Raw genomic sequence first — 8,542 nt, forward strand, 5'->3', positions numbered from 1 at the left:
CTTTAGATAGATATAGATAAAAAGTAGGGGAGAGGATAAATAGGAATTAGAGATAATTTTGGAGAAAGTAGGGGAAGGTAGTTTAGGAGAAATTTTAAGAGAAGAGATTATTTAAGTTCTAGGAAAGCACATCTCATTGTTTGTTTCAAAATGACATGGAATAAAAGAATAAAAAATTAAAAATAAAAGGAGAAAATTTCTTCACTGCCTTGTTTTAATATATAGATATAGATATATATAAATATATAATATTTATATATTTTTTTATATGTAATATATTTGTATATAATATATTATTTAATTATTGTATATATAAGCAATTGTGTACATCAAAATTCATATAAAATTAAAATTTTAAAAATTTTTAACTTTTTTAAATAAATAGCTTTGGCCCGGTCCACAACCCAACTTGGCACAAGGTTTAGCCCACGAACCAACCCGGCCCATGTCACTGCACGGAATGGCACAAGCTTAGGCCATGGACTGTGCCAGGTCGACCCCCGCAAATTATCCTAGGGGAAGGCAGCACGGCTCATTTTACACATCTACTCAGGCACTCAAGTCACTCCACATGCCCAACTAGCATGTATTATCTGTTTTTCAAGTATTTCGTTATTTGGCATTGTTGTGCCAGGTAAGCATGGAACAACGATTTTTTGTTTGGTATGGTGATTTTTACCACCATTTCTCATGTGTTAGCAGGTGGCATGGTGATTTTGTTTGATATGCAAATATGTAGAGTACAAAACCTTGTATTTTGTATTATCTTATATATATTTGTACTGTGCATATTTGTATTTATACTCCTTCCAAACTGAACCTACAGTACAAATATATACAAAAATAATACAAAATACAAGGTTTTGCACTCCATATATTTGTATTTGTATTCCTTCCAAACTGAGCCTGTCCAAAGCCCAATTTTAAAACTGTCCAAAATACAAGGTTTTGCACTCCATATATTTGTATTTGTATTTGTATGACCATTGATCATTTATAAAATTTTTGCATTTCAACACAAGCTAAAACTCATCCAAAGAGAGCCACATCCTAAAGCTAAAGTGGGATTGTTTACTATAGTATATAAAATGTTTAATTATGTATAATTAGTTAATTTTTTTGTCCCCAAACATTACTCCAGGTGGAGGGGAGGCCACCTAAACTATTATTAAAACCAAGATCCAAAAAAGATCAAGAACAAAGGGGAGGACATAGTCCGCCTTGCCCCTAACCAAATCGTGGAAACACTCCCTGAATCTCTCAAGCCCACCCAAAAAATGACAGAATTACACAACTCTAGGAATAGAGATACCCAAAAATCATCTTGGAGGAGGAATTTTGTTTTAATAGGTAATTGGGGAAATTTAGTAAAAATCACCTTGGCACCTATATCAATTCCCCAGTTAGCTAGAGAGTTTGCTACTCTGTTCGCTTCCCTATAGACATGAGAAATGACAACATTTGTGTGCCTCAATAAGAGAGATATTTCCTACATATGATAGTGGATAGTCCAAGGAGCTGTTCTCTAGTCTTTAATCAGATCCACCAACAACCTATTATCACACTCAATTGAGATTTTGATTCCAATTCAATCCAAGCAGAGCTTTAAACCATCTTGGAGTGCACAGGCTCAGCTAGCTTCTAAAGAAGAGAATGTGTCGTAGAAGGAAGCAAAACCACTGACAAATTTACCTTCCCATCTCTGACCACACCCCCCTCCCGCCATACCCAAGGTTCCCTCTAGAGGCTCCATTAGTGTTCAACTTAACCATACCTTGGATAGGAGTTTGCCATTTAATCCATTTGACAAATCTAGTTTTAATAGCCTTAGTTGGGATTTAAAGAGTTGCATTCCATCTCATATTAGAGTCTAGAAACCGAGGGGGTGGAGCCAATTTTTTTAATTCAAAGGTCCAACTTTTAATATGGATAATAATTTGGCTTGCTGCTAAGTACTTCCCTTCAAAACAACATCAACGTCTTTCAACCCAGATTTCCCACAATAGGACTGAAGGCAAGATTCTTAGAACTTGGTTCCATTGGGAGCCTTTGGTGCAAAGGCTCCACTAGTCCTTGACCCTGCTTCTCACATCTTGGATCCTATGAGGCCAACACTTGTGTAGAAAACAAGTGGTCAAAAGATTCTTGATTTGATTTGCCACAACATCAACACTTGAAAACCAACTTAACCCCTTTTCTTTATAATAAGGTCATCAATACCAAGGGGTTTGAACATGAACCGCCATATGAAAATAGAGATTTTTATAGGGATACCCGCTTCCCAAATAAATTTGGACCAGTTCAGAATTGTCTCATGTTCTCTTGCAAGATTCTAGGCTAACAAAGTAGAAAAGCACCCACTTGAGTTTCCTGTCCACACTAGCCTGACATTGGCATTAGTAATTAAGCTTGATGGTGGACTTACGAGCCAACCGCTGAATATTTTCTGGGACTCTTAAGTTGCTTGGAAATTTCCAAGAGCCATCATCTCCAAGAACTTCATTAACGTTGAAGTCCACCACCTCTACTTGATCTGTTTCAAAAGCAAGTGGCCTTGTCCAGTCCAATAATGATACCAAAAAAATACGGAACCACCGCCAATTAAACACTTGCTTTTCTCTATAGTGTTGTCTCTTATCTGAAAATTTTCTTCCAATATCTAGTGGCACAGGGATTAAGCAAGGTTATACTAAGGGGGTTAGGTCCCAAATATCTTGTTGTAAAGAATTGTGCCCACAAAGATGAATTTTCAATAAGTTTGAAGCAAGATTTGATTCGGCAAGCCTTAATGACCTCAAAAAGAGATCGAATCCCTAAACCCCCTTCGTTGCATGGCCTACATATCAAATCCCAACTTCTCCAATGGTGACTAGGGCTAAAATCCCTAGCTGAAAAAAAAAATTATTTCCACCCTCTGAGCTTTCTTCGGATTTTTCATATTAAGGAATCAAAATCCCTAACACGCAGGCTTTTATTTCCAATTGGAGCGCCTAAGTAGGTGAACGGGAAATTTTTTCTACAGAACCCAGTTAATCCAACTATCAACTCCACTCTGTGTATGAGTCTTCTCAGAAATCATGAAACAAGACTTAAGTTTGTTTGTTAGTTCTTTGACCTAAGTTCTCCTCATAAGCATTTAGGAATTATAGCAAGTTCATTAAGCCTCTCATTAAGTCCTTAGTAAAAATGGCTGCCGCATCATCTGCTAACAGAATATATGAGGTAGGTATAGCACCCCTCGGCAATTGGTAGTGCTCCACAAAACCATTAGAAAATAACCAATTCAAACCTAAGGGGGTCACCCTATCTCAAACCCTTGGAGGATTTAAAGTACCCAATAGGAGAGTCATTAACCATTACAGAAAAACAACAGTTGCAAAGACCTAATTTTACAAGATCAAACCAAATTTCACTAAAGCCAAATCTTCAAAACACAGTAAAAAGGAAATCCCAGTTAAGACAGTCATAAACCTTAACCATGTATAATTAGTTAATTTGTAAAAGACAAGAAATATAGACCATTCAGTTCAGACACTTAGCCATCTTCAAACCACTCTATAGGCTTATTGGGTTGTAGAAGCCTCAATGATTATCAAGAGCATCAATCATATGATTACCTTCATGGTAGTTGTGAAGAAACCTATAGGAGCATTACTGTAAAACCAATCCAATACCACAAACTTCAAGGTGGAGAGGAGTAGCCCAAAAGAATATCAATTAGGACCTTCAAATTAGAACAAATAGTTGGGAGAGAATAACCAACGTCCAAAACAAACTAGATACCATCAAAGAGAGCATGGCACTCAGCCACCAAATTATTTGATAACCATAGAATCAAGTAGAAGCAAGGGGAGGAACCCAATGGATTAGCTCATTTTTATTTGTCATGCTTATTTTTGTTTAATATTAAAGATGTGTCAAAAATTTTTCCATAAGTTTTTATTTTTATGTTTTATATATTTTGAAATTTTTAGTATTTAATTATAGGATAATGGGTTGACCTATTTGACTCAAATGGTTGAACTACTTAATTGCCACTTGACAAATAATTTTATTTGTGGGGTTGTTTTAAAATTAGGGTTTTATACCATTAAAATTATTATTCATGGATTTAATCAATGTAATTTATTGATGAGAAGCAAAGGTAACTTAAATATAGGATTCATTTAAAGAAAATGGAAATTGAAACCATAAATATAGGTATTTTGAAAGAGAATAAAATGAATTTAGTAATTGTATTTAAATTATAGTTTTTAACCTCAGAAAAAAGAAGAAGAAGAAGAAGAAGAAACCTATGAAGATCTCATTTGATTGTTGGTTTGACGTACATGGATCCATTCCTCATGTTAGGCAAGTTCTTTGGTTATACTTTCCTACTTTTAATATTCTTTTATGTTTTATTTTTTCATGTTTTGATTTTTTATCATCATTCAAAGTTCATATTGTAATTTAATCTTTAGTTGGAAAATTAAGGATGGTATAGAGTTTAGAATGTTTAGGATGAACCCGTTATGTTTGATTTAAGTACTTGTATGAAATTTCAAAAATTTAAAGCTTTTTCAAGATTATATTATAAGCAAAATATTATGAATCTTTGTTCTCCCAAAGAAATCATGAGAACTTTAATTTTTGCTATGACATTTGTAATATGGCATAACTAGTTCAACATGTTCCATAACATGTGCTATTACATTTGCTATTACATTTAAAGCTTTAATTTTTGCTATAACATTTGCTATTACATTTTAATTTAAGATTACATGGCACATTAACATGTGCAATGGACATCAAAAACCCTTCAACATTTCATCTATCTAATCAAAACAACAATTAAGATTCAAAATTTGCTTTAGTAGCACTTATTACAACTTGTCTTTTATTCCTTTCTATTTTGTATAGATGCAAAAGAAAGATCCGAAGGGGGATTTTGGTTATAATTAAGTTAAAGTTCAAGAATATATCCCTTAAGATGTTGCATTTTTGTCTTCTCTAAGATTTTATTAATTATTTATAAAGTTGAGAATGCCACATTTATGGACATATAAATGTAGTCCGAACTTAGTTAAATGCCTTAAACAAGAGTCATTGTAATTGGTATGCTTAATTTTATTTCTCTAATCTCATTATTGGAAACTTAGAACCTACCAAGTTTCTAAAATCTCTTTTGAAAGTATATGTAAGCTTCTTCTTCTCAAACAAGTCAATGGAAGAGCAATGCTTAAGCATTTGGATTGATTGGTGCACAATGCCAATAAGTTGTGAGAGATTGCCTTGATAGTTTCTCGAGCTTTCCATTCATTTATTACCTTTATTTTAAACCAAACATGGCATGGATATCGTAATAGACTTCCATTGGTCTAACCATTAATTTCATCTACAGGGTCATGCCATTCACACAAATTTATAAAAGTGGCAACTTAACTTTAATATACAACTAAGTTTGTCATCAAACTTTAACTTTCTTCGTCAAATCATATAAACAATTACAATTGAGTTTACAACTCTAAATTTTATATAAGCTAATTTAATCAAATGATAGCTCTTTTAATGAAGGACAATTACAATTAAGATTTCAAATGAGAGCCCCTATTTAAGAACAATTACAATTAAATATTTTAGGTTTACATTATCGTCTCACCAACCCTTGTAAAGCAGTGGACTGTTAGTACAACATTAAAATATTTTCATTTTCCAATGAATAATGTCTTTAAGTCTTGGAGTAAGATAGGCATATGGTTGTCCAAAATGAGCACTACATCGTTTTTTATCTATCTTTTGCATAGGTGTATTGTATTTCCTTTATATTTCTAAAATAGCATTTTGCAATAAGAAATGAAAATATTTTACAAGAAAGAAAAATCATTTCTTAGAGTCAAAAGAAACCATTTAAGATTTAACAAATGTACCATATAGAGATGATTTCTCTTACAATGCATTTACATGTATTAAAGATGGGTTGTCTTCCCAAATCCTTGAAGCTATACACTTTTACAAGTCATTAGTTAATTTGCAACTTTTCAAATAAGGAAAAATCAACAAAATAATGAACAATTTTAAAACTTATTTTCCTAAATATCCATTCCCTCCCTCTTGCATTTAAATACATTTTTTACATTTTATATCTAACAAACAACCATATGGTTTTAGGAAACTACTTTTATATACCTAGGGGTGCAACTTGGGCAGGCCCAATTTAAGCTTAAACCGATTCACTCCAAAATTTTACATAGGCTAGGCTTGGATTTTTTATTCCTGAGTTAAGCTCAAATCCAAGTCTTTAGGCTTTTTTATTTTTCAGGTTAGGCCTGGGCCTAGCCCTTAGATAGCCTAAACCCAACATGAAGATACACATCCGTGCATATATATATATATATATATATATATATATATATATATATATATATATATATGCATATTTGCATAAATGTATAAATACATGTGTAATTTTAGAGTGGGTTCACTGACCAATTTGAACTTGACTTGGAGTCGAGCCCAACCCGAGTGCATCAAATTACAATGTGGATTGAGCTTAGGTTGGGAAGATTAATCTTTACCTTAGGACCTTAGGTTCAATTCGGGCTTGGGCCTTGGGCCCAAGTCTTAGGGTTAGGCCTAGGTTGACCATAAACTGGGCCCAATCCGCTCAATTTGCACCCATATATATGCCACATAGTTTCAAAAAACTACTTATATATGTGATATGCCTTCCAAGTTGGCCCCACATAACATAAATAGGCCCTCCATTAATGAATGGTTTGGGCCTGTTAATTGTTAAGATTAGATTTTTGGTAATTTCAATTTTACCTTATTGAACTGTTAGTAATGTTGTCTTAGTATCTTTCCTTAGTCCTACAATGTAAATCCTTCTTGCCTAAGCTTGTTATCTTCACCATAGCTCTCTTTTTCGTTGCCATTTTTTTCATATATATATATATATATATATATATATATATATATATATATATATATATATATATATATATATATATATATATAAGAGAGAGAGAGAAAGGATATCTAAATTAATGATTACACAAAGTTATGGGTTAAATTAATCAAATATTTGTAACGGTGGAAAAATCATAAATTAGTATGCAACTCTTAGAGAGAACAAACTACTCATTTGATAGGTCAAGTAGGGCATTAGCTAGAAGTCCTCTCTCTACATCTGAAAATGTTGTTGATCCACATTCCTAACTTGGGAAATGGTGGCCATAAAAAGAACATGACCTAGAGATATTAAATTCATATCTATTAATATTTAGGAAGTACACGAACATAAATTGAAAAAAAAAAGTTTTTTGTAATTTAGGAAAAATAGATCCCAAATTTGTGAAAAAATAAATTTTTTTGACCAAAATATATGTATCTCCTATGTTGAAAAGATTTAGGACCAATGAAATTCATCAATTTTGAATAAATAGAGCTTCAAAAGTTGGATTTGTAATAAATGCATAGCCTCGCAACTTGAAAATAACCCATCACACAAGAACAAAGTGTGATGTTGCAAATGGTATGAGTTCCACTGTTCTTTGAAATTCAAAAATTGGATTTGTAATAACTTGTAGCAAAGTGAAACTCGTAACTTTGTAGCAATCTTATAATAACCTATTACACAGTCAAATTCATGTCTTTCTTCTTCTTCTTTGATTAAGTGGAGAGCAATTAATTTTTATTGAGGGGTTTTCATTGATTCTTCCCCCTTAAAAAATTTTATGAGTTTGTACAACTGGAAAAAATGATAGGTGGGGTATTATAGAATAGGTGGATATTTGGGACAATAAATTCAGAAAACCAATAAAATATTTTGATATGAAGCAAATCATAAATTTCTCTTTTATTAATTTTTACTAAGATAATAAAGAAAACTTATTATGATGAGAATGGTTTTATAAAATCAAAAGGAACGCACCTAGTTTTTTATAAAAGTGAAAGGGAAAATTGGCATTGACATGCAAAAGAGATGAAGAAAAGACAAGGAAGGGAGAGGGAGAGAGAAAGAGGAAGAAATATGGAAGAAAACCAATGTTGTTGCTCTCTTTTGGTGGTGTTAACCACAAAAATAGAGGAATGGAGAAAAAAGAAGTGTTGGGGTCATGGCTGAGCTGGCCCTAAGAGACACATGGCCTCTCAGTCATCGCCCAGTCATGTTGGCATAGCTCAGCCATGTCGGCTTAGTCTGACCGAGCTATGTTATTATCGTAGCCCCCCGTCTCATCCCTCCAGCCACGTCAGCCACATGCCCCCATGGATAAGCTCAACTGCAAATAAGGGGGTAGGGAGACAACTGCGCTGAGGAGTAGGACTCTACACCGATAACCTCAATGGAGAACTCCATCCCAATCTCCCCGGAAGCCTAATCCGACCAGGAGACGAAACCCCAACTATAAAAAGGTGCTCTGTGCTTAGGGTAAGGAACTGGAACCTCTAGCACTCACATTGCTATTTGGCTCGGACTAGTGCCCTTATAGCTCAGCCCGACCATCTATCACTTCCCATTGACTTGAGCGTCGGAGTACTTACCCAGTGATAACTCCTCAAA

This window comes from Nelumbo lutea, chromosome 1, assembly GCF_056320005.1.
Source record: "Nelumbo lutea isolate HS-2025 chromosome 1, American lotus-T2T, whole genome shotgun sequence".
In the NCBI taxonomy this organism is placed as follows: domain Eukaryota; kingdom Viridiplantae; phylum Streptophyta; class Magnoliopsida; order Proteales; family Nelumbonaceae; genus Nelumbo; species Nelumbo lutea.